Here is a 27,070-nt window from a genome sequence, read left to right as displayed (position 1 = left end):
GTGTGTCATTCGAATGATCAGCTTCAAATTTGCTTCAAATAAAGCTAAGCTCTTCTTTTCACTTCTCCGTGTAGGCAGCTGGACTTGGACTATTACAGCCTTTAATGTAAAAAGTAAAGCATTTACCCCTTTATCTTGACTTTTTAAAATAGACTTTTCCAGATGCATCTAAGACCCTAGGGGCATGCAGAGGGTTAAGAAAGGCAAGTGAGAAGCAGTCAAATGATGAGACTTCAGGCGCCCCTGCCCCCGCAAGACCCTAAGTGGACCATGGAAGACCCAGTGGGAACAATGCAGAGATGCATTCTGGATCTGAATGTTTGTTATGGGCTACTTTAAAGAAACATATTATTTTTAGCGATATTGTAAGTCATAATGGTAGGATTATATTTACTAGATATTAAAACTGGTCCTTTACGTGTTAACTTTTCATAAGAATTCTTTAGCAACACAAATGTATTTCTTAAGAGGATAAGAAACAAAAAAAACTTGTGCATTATTCTTAATTTAAAATAATAAGATGAAACACAAAGTGGTATTTTGGGGAAAAATGTCTTCTCCTGCATTATTAAATTTACTTTTATCATCGTAGGGAAAAAACAACAGCAATAATAACAACAACAAGACAAAAATCAACCTTCTGAATTTCTAAGGATTACAAATATTTTTTCGTTAAATCTTCGGCCTCTTTTTTTTTTTTTTGCAAGACCCAGTACCAGCCTGGGTGGAGTGACTGACTAGGGAGATATACCCCCTTCTTTGAAGTCAGGACCCTTCTGGCTCTCCCTGGTTCATAGAGACATCTCATTTTGCCCATTGTCTGCTTCGCCAGTCTCTGAAGGACGCCATTGCCCACACTCTTTGTGCCTGCCTCCCTCCCTCTCAATTCTTCACTTTCAGCACAGAGACATTGTTCTCAGGGACCTGGGCTCTTAGGTAGAGAGAGTTGGCATTGCATTTTTCCTCTGGAGGAGAGACTCCCTCCTACCTACTTGAAATAATTACTCCTCAGTTCTCATGGGCTCAGGATGGATTCTGTAAGTCTCTCCAGGAAGCTCTGTGGAGCCTGCCCTATCTACCTCCCAGGCTTCCACTCCGCTCCTCTCCCTTCACACACTGTGCCCCTGCCACACCAAAGGCCAAGATATTTCTTGACTCTGCTTTTTCAAAAGTATTATTGTGAAAAACACAACATAAAATTTATCATCTTAACCACTTTTAAGTGTCAAGTCCGGTAGTGCAACTAAAGCTATATTGTTGAGCAACAGACCTCCAGAACTTTTTCTTCTTGCAAAGTCAAAATTCTATACCCATTAAACAACTCTCTTTCCACCAACCCCAGCCCCTGACAACCACCATTCTACTTTGTTTCTAAGATTTGACTACTTTAGATACTCATGTAAATGGAATCATGCCATACTTGCATTTTTGTGACTGGCTTATTTCATTTAGTATAATGTCCTCAAGGTTCAACCAAATTGTAGCATGTGACAGAATTACTTTCTTTTTTTAAGGCCAAATAATATTCCATTATATGTATATACTACATATTATTTATCCATTCATCCATTCACAGATATATAGGTTGCTTCCACATCTTGGTCATTGTGCATAATGCTGCAATGAATGTGGGTGTGCATATATCTCTCTGGGCTCCTGTTTTCAATAGTTTTGGATAAATATCCAGAAACAGGATTATTGAATAATATGGTAATTCAATTTTTAATATTTTGAGAAACCTCTGTATAGTTTTCCATAGTGGCTACACTGTTTTACGTTCCCACCAAAGTGCACAAGAGTTCCAATTTCTCCACATCATCACTGATACTCTGACCAGAAACCAGGCAAGGAAAGGGTTACTGAAAATCTGATCCATAGCTAAACACAGTCTGTCAAATGTTTTACAGACAAGGAGAAAACTAAATGCACTGTTTTTAAGCAGTTGATGTCCTTTTATTTTGCAGATGTTACCATCATATAGTGAAACTTACGTGGTTGCAGCAGGACCCCTGCAAATTGCTCCAGCTCTAAGTGTCCAAAAGTTACCATGGACGTGTTATACGATGGCATGTTGCATTGGAACCTGTTATGTAATAATACCTTGAACTGGTCATGTAATGGCATGTTACATTGATCTCCTTATGTAATGGTGCCTTGAACTCTTTATGTAATGGCCTGCTCATGCCCCCTGATTAGCCCTAGTTGTTACACAGTTATAACATATCCTCTGCACTCTGGAGTATAAAGTCTCCACCAGCACTAAGCCAGCGGGGGTAGTGGGGGCACTGCTTTGGGAGCTATCCCCAGTGTTCTCCATTGCGTGTGCAAGCAATAAACCTTTTCCTTCACCCACTTCAGCCCTGGTTGTGCTTCTCGGCTCCACACTCACCAAGAGACGGACCCATTGAGTTTGGTCACAATGCTTGCTATTTTGTATTTTGTTTAGTTTTTGTTTTTTCATAGTGACCATCCTAACAGGTGAGAGGTGATATAACATTGTCGTTTTACTTTTCATTTACTTGATGATTAGTGATGTTGAGCATCTTTATATATGCCTGTTGGCCATTTGTATATCTCACTTGGAGAAATATCTAGTCAAGTCCTTTGCCTATTTTCTTAGTCAGGTAATTTGCTGTTTTCTTTCTTTTTTTTTGGTGAGGAAGATTGGCCCTGAGCTAACAGCTGTGCCAATCTTCCTCTATTTTTTTTATGTGGGATGCCACCACAGCATGGCTTGATGAGTAGTGTGCAGGCCTGCACTTGTGATCTGAACCTGTGAACCCCAGGCCGCCGAAGCAGAGCATGCAAACTTAACTACTATGCCACCAGGCTGGCCCCTAATTTATTTTTTTTTGTTATTGAGTTGTAGGAGTTCTTTATATATTCTAAGTATTAACCGCTTATGAGATGTATGGTTTGCAAATATTTTATCCCATTTCCATAGGTTGCCTTTCCATTCTGTTAATTGTTTCCTTTACTCTGCAGAGATTTTTTTAAGTTTGAAGTAGTTCCTTTTTTTTATTTTTCCTTTTGTTCCCTATGCTTTTGGTGTCATACTCAAGAAATCATTGCTAAATCCAATATCATGAAGCTTTTCCTCTATGTTTCCTGCTAGGAGTTTTATTTATACTTTCAGATCTTATGTTTAGGTATTTAACTCATTTTGAATTAGTTTCTGTATATGGTGTAAGGTAAGGGTCACATTTTATTTTTTTGCATGTGGCTATCCAGTTTTTCCAGCATCATTTGTTGAAAAGACTGTCCTTTCCGCTTTCTGTAGCCTTGGCACTCTTGTCAAAGATCATATGACCATGTAGATGAGGAATTATTTAGGAGATTTCTATTCTGTTGCATTGGTCTGTCTGTCTTTATTCTAGTAACATACTGTTTTGATTACTGTAGCTTTACTATGTTCCGAAATCAGAAAGTATGTGTCCTCCAGCTATGTATTTCTTTCTCAAGATTGTTTTGGGCTATTCAGAGTCCTTTGAGATTTCATAGGACTTTTAAGGTTAATTTTTATATTTCTGAAAAAAATGACATTGAGATTTTGATAGGGATTGCGTTGAATCTGTAGATTGCATTGAGTACAGATATATCTTGGCCATATTGCAGGTTCAGTTCCAGACCACTGCGATAAAGTAAATACTGCAATAAAGCAAGTTACACAAATTCTTTTGTTTCCCAGTGTGTATAAAAGTTATGTTTACACTATACTGTAGTCTATTAAGTGTGAAATAGCATTATATCTAAAAAAATGTATATATTTTAATTAAAAACTACTTTATTGCTTAAAAAAATGGCTAACCATCATCTGATCCTTCTGCAAGTCATAATCTTTTTGCTCGTGGAAGGTCTTGCCTCCATGTTGATGGCTGCTGACTGATCAGGATGGTGGTTGCTGAAGGCTGGAGTGGCTGCAGCAATTTCCTAAAATAAGACAACAATGAAGTTTGCTGCATCAATTGGCTCTTCCTTTTACGAACAATTTCTTTGTGGCATGCGATGCTGTTTGATAACATTTTACCTACAGTAGGATTTCTTTCAAAATTGGAGTTCAGTTCTTTCATACCCTAACACTGCTTTATCAACTAAGTAATATTCTTTATCAACTATGTAATATTCTAAATCCTTTGTTATCATTTCAACAATTTTTCACAGCATCTTCACCAGGAGTAGATTCCATCTCAAGAAACCATTTTCTTTACTCATCCGTTAGAAGCAACTCCTTATCTGTTCAAGTTTTATTATGAGATTGCAAAAATTCAGTCATATCTTTAGGATCCATTTCTAGTTCTAGTTCATTTGCTATTTCCACCATATCTGCCATTACTTCCTCCACTGAAATCTTGAACCCCTTAAAGTCATTCATGAAGGTTGGAATCAATTTCTTCCAAACTCTTGTTAGTGTTGATATTTGGACCTCTCCCTATGAATCACAAATGTTCTTAATGGCATCTAGAATGGTGAATACTTTCCAGACAGTTTCATTTCACTTTGCCCAGATCCATCAGAGAAATAACTGTCTATGGAAGCTATAGTCTTATGAAATGTATTTCTTAAATAATAAGATGATGTTTGAAATTATTCCTTGATCGATGGCCTTCAGAATGGATGTTGTGTTAGCAGGCATGAAACTAATCTCATTGTACATGTCCATCAGAGCTCTTGAGTGATCAGGTGCGTTGTCAGTGAGTGGTAATATTTTGAAAACCATCTCTTTTTCTGGGCAGTAGGTCTCAACAGTGGGCTTAAAATATTCAGTAAACCATGTTGTAAATAGATGTGCTGTCATCCAAGCTTTGTTTTCCCATTTATAGGGCATGGGCAGAGTAGATTTAGCATAATTCTTAAGGGACCTAAGATTTTCATAATGTAAATGAGCATTGGCTTCAACTTAAAGTCACCAGCTGCATTAATCCCTAAGAAGAGAGTCAGCCTGTCCTTTGAACCTTCGAAACCAGGCATTGACTTCTCTTTAGCTGTGAAAGTCCTAGGTAGTATCTTCTTCTAATATAAGGCTATTTTGTCTACATTGTAAATCTGTTGTTTGGTGTAGCCACTGTCGGTAATTATCTTAGCTAAATCTTCTGCATAATTTGTCCCAGCTTCTACATCAACACTTGCTGCTTCACCTTGCACTTTTATGTTATGGCTATGGCTTCTTTCCTTAAATCTCATGCACCAACACCTGCTAGCTTCAAACTATTCTACACCTCCCTTATCTCTCTCAGCCTTAACAGAATTGAAGAGAGTTAGGATCTTGTTCTGGATTAGACTTTGGCTTAAGGGAATGTTGTGGATGATTTGATCATCTATCCAGACCACTAAAACTTTCTCCATATCAGTGATAAGACTGTTTTACTTTCTTATCATTTGTGTGTTCACTGGAGTAGCACTTTTAATTTTCTTAAAGAACTTTTTCTTTGTATTCACAGCTTGGCTATCTGTCTGGCACGAGACTTAGTTTTTGGCCTATCTCAGCTTTCGACATGCCTTCCTCACTATGCTTAATCATTTCTAGCTTTTGATTTAAAGTGAGAGACATGTGACTCTTCCTTTTACTTGGACACTTCGAGGTCACTGTAGGGTTACTAATTGGCCTAATTTCAACATTGTTGTGTCTCAGGGAATAGGGAGGCCTGAGGAGAGGGAGAGAGATGGGAGAATGGCCAGTCAGTGTAGCAGTTAGAATACACACGACATTTATCAATTAAGTTTGTCGTCTTATATGGGCCTGGTTTGTGGTGCCCCAAAACAATTACAATAGTAACATTAAAGATCACTGATCACAGATCATCATAACAAATACAATAACAATAAAAAAGTATAAAATATTGTGAGAATTACCAAAATGTGACACAGAGATGTGAAGTGAGCAAATGCTTTTGGAAAAATGGCACTGATAGACGTGCTCGGCACAGGGTACCACAAAACTTCAATTTGTAAAAAACACAATATCTGTGAAGCACAATAAAGTAAAGCACAATAAAATGAGGTATGACTGTACTATAGACATTGTAACAATATTAAGTACTGAATACAGGATGTCTTTCGATGTACTTGTGTCTTCTTTAATTTATTTCAGCAATATTTTGTAGTTTTCAGTGTACAAGTCTGTCATCTCTTTGGTTAAGTTTATTCCTAGGTATTTTATTCATTTTGATGCTATCGTAAGTGGGATTGTTCTTTTAATTTCCTCTTTGGAATGCCCATTTTTAATGTATAGGAATGCAACTGATTTTTGTGTGTTGATTTTGTATCCTGCAACTTTGCTGAATTTGTTTATTTATTAGTTCTAACAGTTTTTTTGTGGAATATTTAGATTTTTCTACATATAAAATCATGTCATCTTCAAGCAGACATAATTTTACTCTTTCTTTCCAATTTGGATGACTTTTATCTATTTTCTTTTCATAGTACTTCCAGTACTACGTTGAATAAAAATGGCGAGAATGGGCATCCCTGAGTTTTTCCTGATCTTAGAGAAAAAACTGTCAGTTTCTCACTGTTAAGTATGATATTAGCTTTGGGTTTTTAATATATGGCCTTCATTATGTTGAGGTATGCCCTTCTAGTCTAGTTTGTTGATTGTTTTTTTATCATGAATGTGTGTTGAATGTCAAATATTTTTATTGAGTCAATTGAGATGATCATATGGTTTTTGTCCTTCATTCTGTTAATGTGATGTAGTATATTGATTGAACCATCCTTGCATTCCCAGAATAAATTTCACATGGTCATGGTATATAATCCTCTTAATTTTCTGTTGAATTTGGTTTGCTAGTATTTTGTTAAGAATTTTTGCATAAATATTTATCTGGGATATTGATCTGTAGTTTTCTGTAGTATCTTATCTGGTTTTAGTATCAGGACAATGCTGGCCTCATTAAATGACTTTGGAAGTGTTCCTTCCTTTTCAATTTTTTTGGAAGAGGTTGGGAAGGATTTATGTTAATTTCTCTAAATATGAGATTGAAATCTCCAACCACATTGAAGAAGTCAATTTGTGAAGCCATCTAGTCCTGGGCTTTTCTTTGTTGGGAAGTTTTTGATTTCTGATTCAGTTTCCTTATTATTTATAGTTTTGTTCAGATTTTTATTTCTTCATGATTCAATTTTTGTAGGTTGCATTTTGTTTTAGGAATTTATCCATTTCTTGTAGGTTATCCAATATATTGGTGTATAGTTGTTCATAGTGGTCTCTTATGATATAACTTTTTGTGGCATCAGTTGTAATGTTTCCTCTTTTATTTCTGATTTTTGTTATGAGTATTCTCTATTTTTTCTTAATTAGTGTAGCTAAGGAATTTTTGATTTTGTTGACCTTTTCAAACTGTCACCTCTTAGTTTTTCTTATTTTCTTCTATTGTTTTTCTGTACTTTATTTCATTGATGTCTGCTCTAATCTTTATTATTTTCTTCTTTCTACTAACTTTGGGTTGCTTGTTCTTCTGTTTCTAGTTCCTTGAGATGTAAAGTTATGTTGTTTATTTAAGATATTTCTTTCTGTAAATGTAGGCATTTACCACTATGCATTTTTATTTTAGTATTGTTTTTCATGCATGAAATAAATTTTGGTATACTGTGTCTTTATTTTCTTTAGTCTCAAGATATTTTCTAATTTTCTTTGTGATTCCTTCTTTGACTCATATTTTGTTTAGGAGTGAGTTATTTAATTTCTACATGCTTGTGAATTTTCCAGTTTCCTTCTGTTATTGATATCTAGTTTCATTCTACTGTGGTCAGAAAAGATACTTGGTATGATTTCATTCCTCATATATTTGTTAAGACTTTTTTTTGGCCTAGCATGAGATCTATCCTGGAGAATGTTTCATGTGTCCTTGAGAAGAAGGTGTATTCTGCTGTTAAGTACAGTGTTCTGTGTATGTCTCTTAGGGTTAATTGTGCAAGTACTCTGTTTCTTTATTGCTCTTCTCTCTGGTTGTTCTATCCATTGCTGAAAGTTAAGTATTGAAATCTCCTACTGTTATTGTGTTACTGACTATTTCTCCCTTCAAATCTGCCAATCTTTGCTTCATATATTTGGGTTCTCTAATATTGGGTGCTTGTATATTAGTAATTGTTATAGTTCCCTGGTGAATTAACCCTTTCATCACTATATAATGTCCTTCTTTCTCTCTTGTGACACTTTTTGACTTAAAGTCTATCTAGCCTGATGTAAGTATGGTCACTTTTGCTATCCTTTGGTTACAATTTGCATGCAATACCTTTTTCCATTCTTTTACTTTCAGCCAATGTATATCCTTACATGCAAGTGAATCTCTTCTAGATAAAATATAGTTGGACCTTATTTTTTTATCTATTCAGCTATTATATGTCTTTTGACCAGGAATTTTAGTCTGTTTACTTTTAAAATATGCTATGGTCTGAAAATGTTCTTCAAAATTTATATGTTGAAATCTTAACCCCAAAAAGGTGATGGCATTAGGAGGTGGGGCCTCTGAGAGATGCTTAAGTCATGAGAGTGAAATCCTCATGGATGGAATTAGTGCCTTATGAAAGAGATTCCAGAGAGATCTCTAGCCCTGTCCACCACATGAAGACTCAGTGAGAAGGTCTCATCTATGAACCAGGAAGTGAACCCTCACCAGCCAGCTCACCAAATCTGCTGGCCTTATGATCTTGGACTTGTTAGCCTCCAAGACTGTGAAAAATAAATTTCTGTTGTTTAAAGTTACCCAGCCTGTGATATTTTGTTTTAGTGTTCCAACAGACTAAGACAAAGTAATTACTGATAAGGAAGGACTTAATATTGCCATTTTGAAATTTGTTTCCTGTATGTTTAATAGTTATTTTGTTTCTCTTTTCCTCTCTTGCTGCCTTCCTTAGTGTTTCATTGTTGTTTTGAAGTGATATGCTTTGATTCCTTTCTCATTTTCTTTTCTGTATTTTCTGTAAATATGTTTTTCCTGTAGTTATCATGAGGAGTGCATGATAAATCTGATAGTTATGAGTCTATTTAAACTGATAACTTCAATTACATAAAAAAACTCTACTCTTTTACATTCCTCCTCACCTTACCATATCAACGTCACAAAATACATATTTTATTTTTTGTTTCCATTAATATAATTTTCTAGTTATTGTTAATGCTTTATCTTCTAAATTCTATACTAGAATTAACAGTGATTTATGCACCACTATTACAGGATTACAGGAATCTGTAATTATCTATACATTTACCTTTGCCAGAGAGCTTGATATTTTCATATGCTTTCATGTTGCTGCCTAACATTCTTTCATTTCAACTTGAAGAACTTCCCTTACCATTTCTTATAAAGTAGGTCTAGAGGTGATCAAGTCCCTCAGCTTTTGTTTATCTGGGAATGTTTTTATTTCTCCTTAATTTTTGAAGGATACATTTGCTGGATATAGTATTCTTACATGGTAGTTTTTATTTCTTCAAATAAGCTCTCTGCCTCTTTCTCTCTTTTTTCTCCCTCTTGGACTCCCATAATGTGTATATTGGTCTGCTTGATGGTGTCTATCTCATAAGTCCTGTAGGCTTTCTTCACTTTTCATCATTCTTTCTTCTTTTTGATCCTTTGGCTCTATAATTTCAAATGACCTATCTTTGAGTTCAGTGATTCTTTCTTATGCTTGATCAAGTTTGATGTTGATATTCTCTAGAGAAGTTTTCAACTCAGTTATAGTCAGGCATCACTTAACAATGGAGATGAGTTCTGAGACGTGTGTTGTTAGGTGATTGTGTGAACGTCACAGATTGTACTTACACAAACCTAGGTAGTATAGCCTACTACACACCTAGGCTATATGATACTAATCTTATGGGACCACTATTGTATATGGGGTCTGTTGTTGACCAAATGTCATTATGCAGCACATGACTATATTGTATTCTTCAGCTCTATTCAAATTTCTATTTGTTTTTTTCCCTAGTTTCTATCAATCACTTCATTGATATTCTCATTTTTTCATGAATTGTTTTCCTGATTGTGTTTAGTTGTATATCTGTATTCTCTTGTATCTCAGTCAGCTTCTTTAAGATGAATATTTGAACTTTTTATCACATAATTCATAGCTCTTTGTTTCTTTAGGTTTGGTTTCTATAGATTTATTTTGTTCCTTTTATTGGGCTATGTTTCCTTGTTTCTTTGCATACCTTATTTATTTTTCTAAAATTTGAACATTTGAAAAACCGACCACCTCTCCCCGTCTTTACAGACTGGCTTCATGTGGGGAAGACCTTCACCAATCAGCCTGTCTAGAGATTCTGGGGGCCTCTCCAGCCTTTTCTTGGAATATGTCTTCTCTTGTGCATGTAATTTCCCAATTAGAGAGGTTTGTTGGTTTCATTTTCAAAAGCTCATAATATCTTGCTCTCTCTCATGTCTCTGACAGTTCTCCAGTCCTGCAGTAAGCCACCAAGCTCTGCTTTGTTCCCACTGGGCTTTAGTAATCTAAAATATGCCAGTTCTCCATAGTGCGCTGAATCAGGTTCTGTGAAAACCAGTCCCTCAGGCAGCCCTGGAAAAGCTGGAACACTGGACATATGTTCCAGTCTTTTCTTTCCCTCCCAAGAGAAAAGATGTGAGTTAGGCTCCTGATTGTACCCAATTGTGCTAGCTTGAGGGAATGGCTATTATGGGTAAAATGCAATAGATTTTCTTACCCATTTCAATGCAGCTCTTCTTGGCTTTCTGCTTGCCTAGAGTACTGCAACTTCTTAACTGGTTTCTAGAGTTCTCAAGAAGGTATTTGGGATTATATATGTCACTAAGTCAATGCCTCTGTGGGGGAACAAGGTCTGGGACTTCCTATTCAGACATCTTTCTGATCTGTCATTCTCTTCAAATCTTTATACTTTTATAATAATTTTTATTTTTATAAAAATAATATGATCTCATTGGAGAAATTTATAATGTATAAACATGTACAGCAAACAAGCCATAAGTACTCTGTTTTAGTACCTTTCCATTCATAATTTTTCTATCCATTATTTCAGGTGGATATCATTCTGCATATACAAATTTACTTGACACTATATCATAAGCATTGTCCACAAAATTACAAACTACTCATAGAAATATTTTAGAAGTTTCATAATATTCAACCATACAAATATTTCAAAATTTACTTGAGCATTTCCTAATGTTACACCATTTATATTTTCTTTTGTGTTAGTATTCATGAGAGAGCAGTATACATCTTTGATTATATATCTTCTACTGAACTGAGAAGTGCTCTAGTACAGCGATTAAAAGCAAAGGAATTAAATAAGGTCTGCTGTTTGCCAACTGTGTCCATAGACAATTTTCTTAATATCTTGTACCTGGTTACTCATGTATCAAATGGAGTAATAGAGTAAACAAACCATAAGGTTGTTGTGAATGATAAATAAATTGATATGAATAAAACAATTAGAACAGTGCTCTACATTTCAAGTACTTGGTAGAATTTAGCTGTTATTATTGCTGCTGCTACCATACTACTAGATTCTAGAGGTGGAATTGTTGAAAATTTTTGTAGGCTGTGCTATTTATTGAGTTTGGTTCTTTTAATTGAGATATTATTGAATAATAATCAGAATGAAGTGTATGTATTTTATAAACATTTATGCTACAGAAAACTATTTTGTAGTTTTTTTAAGATTCTTAGTATAAAGTGCATTGAAGGTCAGAAATATTAAGCATGTCTTAATTTTCATTTTAACTGAGTCAGCTGTCCTTACTGTCAAGTTTGAGTGGTGCCAGAACAATACGTTCTCATTCTTCTCAATCACAATCACTCAAATAGGAAAACAGAAGAGCTTTGCTGATTTTCATGAGTTTTTCTTTTTTTTTTTTTTTTTTTGGCTATTATTTGGGCTTTGACAGTAATTTAGCTTTCTTGTCTTGGTACTTTTTGCCTTTAAGTAACATGTTTTGTTACTAATTTCAGTTCAACATTAACCAGGATCCTGCTCCTCTGGCTATTAACTCATTAAGCTTTCCACTTCCATGGCTAGTGGAACATGGAAAAGGGCCAAATATACACCATTTTCAAATTATTTTATTGTGATTTCTGCTGATGCTTTGCTTCTGATGATTTACTACAAGTTTGGAAACAAAAATACTTCAATTAAATTACTGTGATCCTTTAGTCTTTACCTAGATAGTCTTCACTTAAGAATAACTCTGATAAAAAATAAAAAGAGGGAAAGATGGGTTGGGAAGCTTAAAGTCTTCATCTTCCATGTAAACATAAAAAAAAAAAATCTAGAGACTGGCTAAAATAAATTTATAAGTGCTCTTGAAAAAGAGTCAAAACTCTACAATAACCAAGCAAATAACCAATAAAAAAAAACCATACTCAAACAAAGGGAAATTTCATGATGTTATTATTTGCCTTTATCCGACCTCCTTCCCAGCATGGGTTACTCTTTGTCAGGAGGAGGTCCCCTGTTCCCTACTTTGAAACAGAGGGAGCAGAGGAGGCCTTATTTGCAGTGTTTTAATCTTTCTAAGGGCCACCTGAAAAACTGGTAAGTGTTTCACCTAAGAGCTCAGTGGGGGCAAAATGGTGTAACTTGAGTCTCAGTCTGGAAAAAGTGCTGTAAGCAGTGAATACTGTGTGTAAAAGCTCAGGGAACTACAAACATGCAAGTGTCTAGGGCAAGAGATTATGGGTGGAGGCATACATTTGACCATGTAAGTTCCCAAGAAGAAGCTGGGGTGAGACTACTTGGTAAATTATGACATTCTAATGCAGCAGTGTGTATGGGAAAATTGAGAAAGTCACATGCAGGCCCAGGCAAGATGATGCTTAGAAAAGAGCTGAGAAGATCTTAAGTTTTCTCATTGAACTAATTCCTAAGCTCTGAGTAAGCCCAGGGAATCACTGAAAGACTACTCCAGCACAAAGCCAGTCTGTAAAGACTGGGAGAGAGGCTATTTTTTTAAATGCCTAGTTTTTGACAACAACAACAAAAATCATGTGGAGTATAAATTAATAACTAAATTACAAAATACAAACTAATAACTAAAAAAATAGGAATATATGGCTCATTACAAGGAAAAAATTAATTAATAGAAACCATTCATGAAGAAACACTGGCGGTGGAGTTATTAGACAAAGATTTTGAAATAATTGTCTTAAATATACTCAAAGAGCAAAAAGAAAACACAGACAAAGAACTAAAGGAATTCAGGTAAATGATATATAAACAAAATGAGAATATCAGCAAAGATAGAAATAATAAAAAAGAAATGATCTTAGAGCTAAAAATTTCAATAACTGAATTGAAAAATTTACTAAAGAGGTTAGCAGCAGACTCAAGCAGGCAAAATAAAGGATCAGCAAACTTGAAGACACAACAATTAAAATCATTGAGTCTAAGAAGAAAGAAAAAACAATGAAGAAATGTTAGCAGAGCCTAAGGGACTATAGAAGACCTCAAGTAGGACAATATACATTATTTTGGGACTTCCAGAAGGAGAAGAGAGAGAGAAAGAGACAGAGAGCTTATTTGAAGAAATAGCCAAAAACTTACCAAATTTGAGGTAAGACATGGATCTACAAATCCAAAAAGCTTCACAGTCTCCAAGCAGAATAAACTCAAAGAAACTCGTACTGAGACACATCATAATCAAACAGCTGGAAGCCAAAGAAGAGAGAATCTTGAAAGTAGAAAGAGAAAAGAAACACATCATGTATGAGGAATCCTCAATAAGATTCAGTCAATTCCTCAGCAGAACACTTAGAAGCCAGAAAGCAGTGCAAATATATGATTAAAGGGCTGAAAGAAAGAAAGAAAAAAAAAAAAACAAGTAAACTGTCAACCAATAATCTTACCTTCAGGAAAACTGTCCTTTAAAAATGAGGAGAAATTAAGAAATTCCCAGATAAATAAAAGCTATTACACTGTATCTACCCTACAAGAAATTCTGAAGGAAATCTCTCAAGTTGAAATAAAATGACTGTGGAAAGTAATTCATAGTTATCTAAAAATATAAAGATCTCTGATAAAGATAAATATATTGGCAAATATAAAATCCAGTACCATTGTAACTTTGATTTGTAACTCTGCTTTTTATTTTCCACAGGATTTAACTGAAGAATGCATTAAAATAATTATAAATCTATGTCAATCTAAATCAACTAAACAAAAAAGAAGGCAAGAATGGAGAAAATGAGAGACAAAAAAGCTATAAGATATATATAAAAAAATTACAAAATGGTAAAAGTAAGCCCTTCCATATTAGTAATTACTTTAGTAATTACTTTAAATATAAATAGATTAAACTCCTCAATTAAAAGGCATAGATAGACAGAAATGATTAAAAAAAACATGATCCTACTACATGCTATTTAAAAAGAAACTATTATATATCTCACAACACACATAGGTTACAAGTAAAATGATGGAAAAAGATATTACACACAATTAATAACCAAAAGAGATCTTGGGTGGTAAACTAATTATCAGACAAACTTTAAGTCAAAAATTTTTTCAGGAGACAAAGAAAGACATTAGTCAACAGTAAAATAGTCAATCCACCAAGAAGATTTAACAATTGTAAACATATATGCACCAAACATCAGAGCTTCAAAATATATGAAGCAAACATTGACAGAATTGAAGAGAGAAATAGTTCTAAAATAATAGTTGGAGATTTCAATACCCTCCTGTCAGTAATGGACAGAACAACTAGATAGAAAATCAACAAGGAAATAGAAGACCTGAAAAAAACTGTAAACCAATGGGAGTTAACAGACTTATACAGAACATTGCAGACAACAATAACAGAATACACATATTTTTCTAGTGCACATGGAACATTCTTTAGGATAGACCATACATTAAGCCACAAAACTAGTCTTAATCAATTTTTAAAGACTGAGATCATGCAAAGTATCCTTTTCCAATTATAATGAAATGAAACTAAATTTAACAGCATAAGAAAAATTTTAAAAAATAAAAATAATTGGAAATTAAACAACACACTATTAAGCAACCACTGGTAAAAAAGAAGAAATTAAAGGGAAATTTAAAAATACCTTGATACAAGTGAAAATGAACAAATGATATGCCAAAAATTATAAGATCCAGTGAAAGCACTGTTAGGAAGGAAATTTATACTTATAAATGCTTGCATCAAAAAAGAAAACATTCTCAAATCAACAGCTATTCTGGTGAGGGATTAATGTCTAGATATATAGAAAACTCCTAAAACTCAACAACAGAAAGACAAATAACCTGATTCAAAAACAGGAAAATGACTTGAATAGACTTTTCTCCAAAGAAGATATACGAATGGTCAATAAGCTCATGAAAAGATGCTCAACATCACTAATAGTTAGGGAAATGCAAATCACCACCAAAATAAAGTATTACTTTACACCCATTAGGATGGTTATTATCAAAGAAACAAAAAAATCCAAAACATAAAATAACAACTGTTAACGAGGATGTGGAGAATATGGAATCCTAATGCACTGCTGGTGGGAATGTAAAATAGTAAAGCCATTATAAAAAAACAGTATGTGGTTCCTCAAAAAAATTATAAATAGAACTTCCATATGATCCAGCAATTTGACTTCTGGTTATATACTCAAAAGAATTTAAATCAAGGACACAAAAAGATATTTGTATAACCATGTTTAGAGCAGCATTATTAACAATAGCCAAAATGTGAAAACAATCCAAGTGTCTATCAACAAATAAACGGATAAACAAAATGTGGTATATACATACAATGGAATATTGTTCAGCCTTAAAAAAGGAATAAAATTCCAACACATGCTGCAACATGGATGAACCTGAAGACATTACATTAAGTGAAATAAGCCAGTCCAAAAGAGCAAATACTGTATGATTCATTAATACGAAGTTTTTAGAATAGTCAAATTCATAGTAACAAACGTAGAATGGTGGTTGCCAGGGCTGAGTGGGAGGGCAAAACAGGAAATTATTGTTTAATGAATAGAGAGTTTCAGGTTTGCAAGGTGAAAACAGTTCTGTGGAAGGGTGACGGTGATGGTTGCACAACAATGTGTATGTACTTAACGCTACTGAATCATATACTTAAAAATGTTTAACGTGGGAAATTTTATGTTGTGTATATTTGCCACAATTTGAAAAAGAAATAATTTAAAAGAACTAACAAAATGGACAAACTTTTGTCATCTGATCAGTTAAAAGAAAAGCTAAACGTGTTGTTTTTTTAAACTTGTTTTGTAGCTCATTTTACAAGACTAACATTTTATACAAAAAAATGAACAAGAGACTAACATATCTTACACAAAAAAAGAATGAGTAGCACAAAATATAATTGTAAGATTAATTCACTAATTTAAAAGTTTATAATGCAAGAATTATATGCTTATATCAAGACATATTCAAAATATTATTAATAACATCATTAAAATTTAAAAGCCAGAAATAAAACCCCAGTTTTTTAGAAAAAAATGCAAATAGAAAAATATAACATCCTCGGTTGAAAGATTTATTTATCAAGCATCATTTTTAATGCTTTACCAAGAGAAGCATCCCATTTAATTAGGAATAAGATGATGATATTGGAGAAGATATGGAAAACCTCATTATTTGCAGATGATATGAATATCTACCTACCCTAATCCAGGAGAATCTTCATAAGTTATTAAAATTAACAATTGATTTCAGGAAAGTAGCCAAAACATTGGCTAAAAATACAAAAGATGATAGATTTTTTTATGGCACGGAGGAACCAATATGAACATTTTACTCAAGAAGACGCCATTTGCAGTTAAAGTAGGACTATTGAAGATTTAGGAAGTCTGTAACAATGATAGATATAGATATATAGAGACATATACAGAAAAATAAACACATTTCTCTTAAAAACCCTAATGTCCTCAAAAGAACAAAAATATATCTAGTTTTAAACTTCTCTGAAACACAAAGTGCCAGTGACAGGAAAGCAATTTCCAAAGACTTCTGAGTGACAAAAATTCCCACTGAAAATTTTAATATAACTCTTTATTTATACTGAAAGAAATTTAATGACCTTTTCAGAAATATAGGCAACTTGAGACTAAACTATGCATTCTCTCATTTTCTAAAAAATAACTTAAAAACTTGTTCTGATTAAGAATTGAATCCAATTAATTGCTCAAAGATTCCTGGGTTAATTTGTAGAAGTAATTATTTCCCTTTGAGACTTAATTTCCTATTAAAATGTTAATGTTAATACTTTACAATCCAAATCAAAAACATGGGCCAAAATTGAAGTTAATTCACTGATGGAATTATCAAAGATAATATTTATAAAGTTCCATTCAAAACCCTGGGTGCATGTTCCTCTTCCTGAATTAGTATAAAGATGAAATCAGCAGTATCACATTATTAATATACCAAAAAATGTCTCCTTTCTTTGGAATTATATGACTGACCACATTTTATTTGCATTTACTGTTACTGAAAGGAGGGGCCCCTTATGTTTAACATGGTGAATTGATCAGCTGCACGGTACTCACCCTGCACCATCAATACTGATGCGAGGACAAATAGAAAAGGAATTCCCCTGGGAGAAGGGAGGGAGGAAAAACTGAAAAGTCAGATCGTGAATGGGAGATGAAACTAAGGGAAACTGAACCTGATACTGGCTTTAACACCCACTTGGAGAGGGGAGATCTGACTGCAGATTCCATATGTTTGGGGAGCTAGAACTGAGTTACTTTCATAAAATTAGGAGTCGTAAAGTACTGCCTCATCCATGAAACAAGTTCTGGAAACAAACTACCCAGCAGCACTAGGAAGTTCTAAGAATAGGACTAGAAAATGCAACACACACAAAAATCAGAAGACCAGGCCTGCGTCTCCGACACATATAAGCTCCAAATTTACGCTATTAGCATGATATAAAGATATAAAGGGAATTAACTTCTACATTCCTTTGCTCATCATTGCTTCTTTAATCTCAACTCTTCCTCCTAAAAGTAGATAAAAACTGTTTTGCAGCTGTGAAACCAGAAGGGTGAAACATTTTGGAAATGAATGCAAATGTCCTCTATAGGTGCATTATACAGATAGGCAATGGGAGAACCTCACCTGGTGGGGATCTCACTGGAAAAAAATTACAAACCCAAGGGGAACACAAAACACTACAACGGCTTTTTCAAAAGAAAAGATCGAAAGAATTATACCTTATAACTGAGGATAATGAAAGTGTCTTAAGGCAATTTTAAAATAAACATGTTTAAAATATTCACTAATACACTGGAAGAATAAGAAATTATAAAGCAAGGAAAAACAGTGTGGGAAAAAACATCAGCCAGAAAAAAAAAGAAGATAAAATTATACAAATTAAAAACATGATCAATCAAAAAATACTTTAACAGATGGATTAAGTAGCTGAGAGTGATTTAGTAGATTTTAAGAGAGATCTGAGGAAATCGCCCAGAATCAACACAGAGAGAAAAATAAACCTAAAAAATATAGATGAGAACTTAAGAGACTGGGAGGATACATTGTGAAGATATATCATGCATAAAATAGGACTTTTAGGAGGATAAACTATTGTCCATAATGAGGAAACAATATTTGAAAACAAAATGCCTCTGTATTTTCTAAAATTTTAGACTCTCGTGTAAGGAATACACTGGGTCCTGAAAGCGTAAAAGAAGGTAACTATATACCTAGGCTGTCAAATGATCACGCAGAACTTCCAAGCAATGAAAGATTTCTTAAAAGGTTCACAAGAAAAAACATCATACATAAAAGGAAGGAGAACATGACTAATATTTTATCAGGAAAAATAGACAACAGAAGATACTGAACTATTGTCTTCAAAGTTGTAGGATTTTGAAGGAAGATAAAACTATTAATTTTAAATTTTGCTAATATAGGTATAGATACCTACATAAAAATTAAGATAAGCATTAAACACATGTGTATTTGATTTTTGAACCAGCTGAGCAAATAGGAATATATTAAATTCAATTGGTCCAATAGAAGATAGAAAAGAAGTTACAAAACATAAGCAAAGTAAAATCATAGCAAATGGAGAAGAAAATGTTATATATTATGGAAAATTTAGTAAAAATAAAGCAGAAATGTAAAATATGATTTAAACATTTTTCAATTTGGATAAGAATTAAATAAGTATAAAATTTCCATTAATTTTCTGTAATGTATTGGTTACTAAGTGGCGGAATCTTTTAAGTGTAAGGAATATTTATTGATCAACTACCACTACTAACTACCATATCAAAAACTGCACTATATACTACAAAAAAGGGATTAAAAAAACATGTGAACTGAGTGCCCTAAAATAAGACCACTAAAAAAATCATAACTAAACTTTTGATGGTTTAACTATGTGCCAGGGGCTTAACGTATATTAGAGGTATGCTTACAATAACTTTCTTGAGATAGTTATTGTTCTCATTTTATAGATGGAACCAAAGCTGAAAGTAGTTTAAAAACTTGCATAAGGCTCATAAGAAGAGACAGGGTTCAAAAATTCTAAGTAAATTACCGCCTATGCTGTTTTCCATTATAGTTCATTGCCTTTTCATAATGCTTTGAGCTGATAAATGATTTATGAAATTCCAACCTTTTTATCCTTATGATGATCCTGAGAATTAAAGAAATAGAAGATTTCCCGATTTCAAACATGTGAAAAACAAAAGGAAAAACAGTAAGGAATTTTACCAAAATCACAGTTGGCTTACTACAGAGTTGCAATAGAAATTCATGTTCCAGCAAATTCCCATAGGAAAGCTCTCTTTCCACTAGATCAAGATGGTACTTTAGAGTTAAGAGCTTGCCTTGCTCCTCTTTGTACATTGAGCAACTCTTATCATCATGATACCTTGACTTAGCTATTTGTAGAGGCTCAGTTTAAAATAATACATGAATGGATCAATCAACTAGTCACCAATGTTTCTTTAAGCTTGGTGTTTTTTTACTGGAATTTTATCAACCCATCCCAATAGTTAAATACAAAATTATTGAAGTAAAATTCAATAGAGCACTACAGATATAAACAATGAATAAATAATGAAGACAGATCTACTAAAGCACAGTAGTGATGATAGTCATGTAAAATAAGAACTTCTACAGAATGAAATGGAGAAGTAAACTATGCAGAGAAGAGAAGGAGCTAAAATCAACACTCCTGAAATCATTCACTAAAGGCATTACTGAATGGATTGTTACCCTACAAGAGATTACCATGAATGCAGGGTTTGAAAAGAATATTCTAGACAGAGGTAAGAGCATATGCAAAGGCTTAGAGGTTTTGTCATGTGGATGAAACACAAATAGTGTGGTGTGTATGAAAAACAGCATGTGGTTTGGCATTGTGGAACATAACGTGCACAGAATGGGGTGATAGGAGTTGAAGAAGTGGTAAATAAAGTTCAAGTAGAGGATCTTGTATACCATGCCAAAGAAACTGAGTCTCATCCTTCAGGGCATGAGAAAATATTAAAGTAAAATGTGTCTCCTTAGAGCACACACACACAGACACATCCCTACATTATTGCTTTTGTAGCTAAATTCCAAGGTGTATTTGCTATATCAGTCAAGAGCACACATCCTAGCAGAGTCTTGCATCTATCTCTTTGGATGATGAGGAGAATATCTGCTGAAATTCCCCTATGAATATCTGAGAAGTCTTCTAGGGTTTCCTAAGAGTGTCAAGAAATCCTGTCATAAAATCAGCCTATCATTGTATTTTTAAATTATTACTTTCTCTCCAGTCATAAAAGTCTTTCCTCTCCTACCACTTCTTTTTTAGTGAACACTTTATTTTATTTTCTTCTCAAAAAAATTTTTTATTGTGGCAAAATATATTTACATAACATAAAATTTACCATTTTTACCTGTATAGTTTCACTGGCATTAAGTACATTCACAGTGTTGTGTCCCCATCACCACTATTCATCTCTAGAACATTTTCATCATCGCAAACTGAAACTCCGTAACCCATAATACGATAACTCCTCATAGTCCCTCCTCCAGCTCTTGGTAGTCGTTATTCCACTTTCTGTCTCTATGGATTTGACTATTTAAGGTATCTCATATAAGTGGAATCGTGCAATATTTGTTCTTCTATGTCTAGCTTATTTCACTTAGCACAATGTCTTCAAGGTTTAAACATCCTTTCTAGGACTTGTTTATTCCTGTTTTTTTTTTTTTTTTTTTGTAATTGCTATCCTAATGTGTGTAAACTGGTACCTCATTGTGGTTTTGATTTGTGTTTTCCTAATGTTTAGTGATGTTAAGCATCTTTTCGTGAGCTTATTGACCTTGGTTGATCTTCTTTGGGAAAATCCCTATTCAAGTCCTTTGCCCATTATTTAAATCGAATTGTTTATTTTACTGCTAAGTTGTAAGAGTTCTCTATATATTCTATAAATTCTTAATATTAATCCCTCATCAGATATGTGGTTTACAAATATTTTCTCCTAGTCTGTGGATTGCCTTTTTATTCTGTTGATAGTGTCCTTTGATGTACAACAGTTTCTTATTTTGTTGAAGTCTAATTTGCCTGTGTTTTCTTTTGTTGTCTGTGCCTTTGGTGTCATATCAAAGGAATAATTGTCAAATCCAATGTCATGAAGCTTTGGTCCTGTATTTTCTCCTAAGAGTTTTGTAGTTTTAGTTTTTATTTTTTAGGTCTTCAATCCATTTTGAGTTAATTTTTGTAAATGGTGTAAGGTAAGGGATCAACTTCATTCTTTTCTATGTGGATATCCAGTTTTCCCAACACCATTTGTTTAAGAGACTATCCTTTCCCCATTGTGTAGTCTTGGCACCCTTATCGAAGACCATTTGATTGTATAGCCTAGGGTTTATTTCTGGGCTCTCTATTCAGTTCCATTGGTCTATATGTATGTCTTTAAAATAGTACCAAATTGTTTTGATTACTGTAGCTTTGTAAGATGTTTTAAAATTAGGAAGTATGAGACCTCCAGCATTGTTTTTCTTTTTCAAGATTGGCTATTTGTGGTCCATTGAGATTCCTTATAAATTTTACGATTTTTTTTTCTTTTTCTTGAAAAAAAAAAAAAAACACACCCCATCGTTGGGATTTTGATAGGGGTTGCATTGAATCTGCAATTGCTTTGGATTGTGTTGGCATTTTAACAATACTAGGTGTTCCAATCCATGAGCATGAGATATGTTCCCATTTATTTGTGTATTCTTTAATTTCCTTCAGCAACGTTTTGTAGTTTTTAGTTCAGGTCTTTCATTTCCTTGGCTAAGTCTATTCCTTAGTATTTTATTCTTTTCAGTGCTATTGCAAACGGAGTTGTTTTCTTAATTTACTTTTTGGATTGTTTATTGTTAGTATATAGAAACACAGTTGATTTTGGCTTTTGATTTGTATCCTGCTACTTTGCTGTATGCTTCTATTAGACCTAATAGGTTTTTTTTGTGTGTGGAATTTTAGGGGTTTCTATGTATAAGATCATATAATCTGCAAAGATCAGTCTAATACTTCCTTTCCAATTTGGATGACTTTTATTTCTTTTTCTTGTCTAATTTCTTTGTCTAGAATTTTCAATACCATGTTGAATAGAAGTGGTAAAATCAGTCATCCTTGTCTTGTTCCTGATCTTAGAGGAAAGCTTTCAGTCTTTTGCCATTGAGTATGACATTCATTGTGGGTTTTTCATATATGACTTCTATTATGTTGAAGTAGTTCCTTCTATTCCTAGTTTTTTTCAGTGTTTTCTTCATGAAACAGTGTTGAATTTTGTCAAATGCTTTTTCTGCATCAACTGAGATGAGCATGTGGTTTTTGTTTATTCTGTTAATGTGGTGTATTATATCAATCAATGTTGATTGATTTTCATCTGTTGAACCATCTTCACCTTCCAGGAATAAGTTTCACTTGGTCATGATGCATGAGCCTATCAATATGCTCTTGATTTTGGTTTGGCAATATTTTGTGGAGGATTTTTGTATCAATATTTGTCAAGATATTGGTCCATGTTTTTCCATTTGTGTAATGTTTTGTCCGGCTTTAGTGTCAGGGTGATATTGACCTCACAGACTGAGTTTGGAAGTGTTCTCTCCTCTTCAATTTTTGGAATATTTTGAAAGGGATTGTTATTAGGTCTTTTTAAAATGTTTGATAGAATTCACAAATAAAGCCATTGGGTCCAGGACTTTTCGTTTTCAAGAGGTTTTTTATTATTGATTCAATCTCCTTGCTAGTTATGGGTCTATTCAGATTTTTTATTTATTCATGACTCAGTCTGAGTAGACGTTATGTGTCTAAGAATTAGTCCATTTCATCTAGCTTATTACATTTTTTGGCATAAAATTATTCATAACACTGTCTGATGAACCTTTCTATTTTTGTAGACTCAGTAGTAATGTTCCCACTCTCATTTCTGATTTTAGTAATCTGCATCTTTTCTCTTATTTTCTTAGTCAACCTAGATAAAGGTTGATCAATTTTGTTAATCTTTTCCAAGAACCAACTTTTGGCTTTGTTGATGTTTTTTATGGTTTACTGTTATTTATTTTATTTATCTCTGCTCTAATCTTTATTATTTTCTTTCTTTTGCTAGCTTTAGTTTAGATGGTTCTACCTTTTCTAGTTCCTTAGCTTGTAAAGTTAAGTTGTAGATTTGAGATTTTGCTCTTTTTTAATATGTTGTTACAGCTATAAATTTCTTTCTTAGCACTGTTTTTGCTGTGTCCCATAGATATTGTATATTGTACTTTCATTTTCATTTGCCTCTAAGTATTTTCTAATTTTCCTTTTCATTTCTTCTTTGACCCTTTGGATGTTTAAGTGTATATCACTTAATTTCCCCAAATTTGTGAATTTTTCAGTTTTCCTTCTGTTACTGATTTACAACTTAATCCCACGGTTGTCAGAGCAGATACTGTAATCTACCGAGTAGATTAAAATCTGCTCAGACTTAATTAGTAGCCTAACCTATGGTATATCCTGGAGAATGTCCCAGGTGCACTTGAGAATAATGCGTATTCTGTTGTTGTTGTGTAGAGTGTTCCTTTTATTTCTGTTAGATCTAATTATTTAATTTTGTCCCTTAGGTCTTCTATTTACCTACTTTTACTTACTGTCTGGTTGTTCTATCCATTACTGAGAGTCAGGTGTTGAAGTCTCTATTATTGTAGAACTGCTTATTTTTGTCTTCAATTTTACTTCATACATTTTGATGGTCTATTACTTGGTGTGTAAATCTTTGTATTTGTTATATCTTATTGCTGTATTAGCCAGCCCTGGTGATCTAGTGGTTAAGATTCGGTGTTCTCACCACCACGGCCTGGGTTTGTTTCCCTTCCAAGGATCCACACCACCCTTCTGTTGGTTGTCATACTGTGGCAGTGCTGTGTTGCTGTGATGCTGAAAGCTATGCCACTGGTATTTCAAAAAGCAGCAAGGTCACCTAAGATGACAGGTTTCAGCAGACCTTCCAGACGAGAAAGACTACAAAGAAGGACCTGGCTACCTACTTCTGAAAAAATTGTCCATGAAAACCCTATGAATAGCAGCAGAGCACTTCAAAAAACTGGGCAGGGTTCTGCTCTGCTGTAAACAGGATGGCTAGGAGTCAGAATTGACTCAATGGCACTAATAAATTGTTGTGTTAAAACTTTTATTAATATTTAATGTTCTTCTTTGTCTCGCAAACTTTTTTGATTTAAAGTCTATTCTGTCTGGTATCAATATAGCCACCCCTCCTCTCTTTTGGTTATTATTTGCATGGAATGGGTTTTTCCATCCTTTTACTTTCAACCTATTTGTATCTTTGGATCTAAAGTAAATCTCTTGGAGACAGCATGTAGTTGGATCAAGTTTTATTTTTTTTAAATCTATTCCGATGGTCTCTGCTTATGATTAGGACTTTAATCTATTTATATTTAGAGTAATTAGTAATAAGGAGGGACTTCTCTCATTTTGCTATTTGTTTTCTATAAACCTTAAAGATTATTTTTATCCTTCGTTTCCTGCATTATTGTCTTATTTGTGCTTATTTGATATTTTTGTAGTGAAATTGATTCCCTTCTCATTCCTTTGTGAATAGTCTATAACCATTTTTTGAAGTTACCATGGGGTTTAAATTTAACATCCTAATGTTGTAATGCTCTAATTTTAATTTATATGAGTTTAATGTGAATAACAGTAAAAAACTCTGCTCTTATACATCTCCATCCCAACCCATTTCAGTTATTGAATTCAAAAATTACATCTTTATACATTGTGTGCCGAAATCAGACTAATAATTATTTTTTATGCATTAGTATCTTAAATCATCTAGAAAACTAAAAGTGGAATTACAGGCCAAAATTACAATAAAACTAGCTTTTATAATTTTCAATGTGTTTTCCTTTACCAGAGACCTATGTTTGTTCAAATGGCTTTGAGTTACCGTCTAGTGTCCTTTCTTTGGAATTTCTTGTGGAGTGAGTCTAGTGGTAGTGAATTCCCCTAGATTTTGTTTATCTGGGAATGCCTTAATTTCTCCCTGTTTTTTTTTTTTCCATGAGGAAGATTGGCCTTGAGCTAATATCTGTTGCCAATCTTTCTCTTTTTGCTTGAGGAAGATTGTCCCTGAGCTAACATCTGTGGCCAATCTTCCTCTATTTTTTGTATGTGGGATGCTGCCACAGCATGGCTTCATTAGCGGTGTGTAGGTCTGCACTCAGGATCCAAACCCACGATCCCTGGGCCGCTGAAGCAGAGGATGCGAACTTAGCCACTATGCCACCGGGCCAGCCCCTTCCCCTCATTTTTGAAGGACAGTCTTGTCAGATGGAGGATTCTTAGCTGACAGTTTTCTTTCCTCAGCACTTTGAATGTATCAGTCCACTGACTTCTGGCCTCCAAAGTTTCTGATGAGAAATTTGATGATGTTATTGGGGACCCCTTAAATGTGACAAGTTACTTCTCTCTTGCTGCTTTCCAGATTTTCTCTTCATCTTTGTCTTTGAATAGTTTGATTATAATGTGCTTCTATGTGGGTCTCTAGGTTTAACCAGCTTAGAGCTCTTTGAACAACTTGAATATTTCTATTCATATCTTTCATCAAATTTAGGAAGTTTGGGACAGTATTTCCTTAAATAAGCTCTGCCCCTTTCTCTCTCTTTTCTTTTGGGACTCCCACAGTGCATCTATTGGTCTTTTAATTGTTGCCCCACTGGTCCCTTAGGCTCTGTTCACTTTTTTTCAATCTTTTTTTTTATGTTCCTCAGACTTAATAATTACAATTGTCTTATCTTCAAGTTCATTGATTTTTTTTTTCTTCTGCCTGTTCAAATCTACTTTTGATCTCTCTGTGGATTTTTTATTTCAGTTATTCAACTTTTCAGTTCCAAATGTTTTTTGGTTCCTTTTTGTATTTTCGATCTCTTTATTGATATTTCCATTTCAGTCATACCTCATTTCCTTGACTTTGTCCATATCTTCTATTAGTTCTTCAAGTATCTTTAAAAGAGTTATTTTAAAGTCTTTGTATAGTATGTCTATAATCTGGTCTTACTTAAAGACAGTTTCTATTGATTTTTTTCCTTTTGTTTGTCCTGAATGGGCCATACATTCCTGTTTCTTTGTTTATCTTGTAATTTTTGTTGAAAACTGAGCATTTGAATCTTATAATGTGCTAGTTCTGGAGAGCTGATTCTCTACTTTCCTCGGGGTTTGCTAGTATTTTTATTGACATTGTTGTTGTTTTTATAGGGTGTCTGTGTGCTGGGGATCTGCTTAAAATGTAAACTTAAGATATTCTCAAGTCTTTTGTGAGCTGTATCTTTCCCCAGTCATGTATGATGTCTTTCTAAATTCCCCTGTACAGTCATGAATTGCTTAACAATAGGGATACATTCTGAGAAATGCATTAAGTGATTTTGTTGTTGTGTGAACATCGTAGAATATACTTACACAAACCTAGATGGTATAGCCTACTACACACCTAGGATATATGGTACAGCCTATTGTTCCTAGGCTGCAAACCTGTACAGCATGTTACTGTACTAAATACTGTAGGCAATTATAACATAATGGTAACTATTTTTGTATATAAACATAGAAAGATATGGTAAAAATGCAACATAAAAGATAAAAAATGG

This window comes from Ceratotherium simum, chromosome 9 (genome assembly GCF_057802395.1).
Source record: "Ceratotherium simum simum isolate JZ-2026a chromosome 9, ASM5780239v1, whole genome shotgun sequence".
Lineage (NCBI taxonomy): Eukaryota > Metazoa > Chordata > Mammalia > Perissodactyla > Rhinocerotidae > Ceratotherium > Ceratotherium simum.
Note: the sequence above shows the minus strand (reverse complement) of the source record.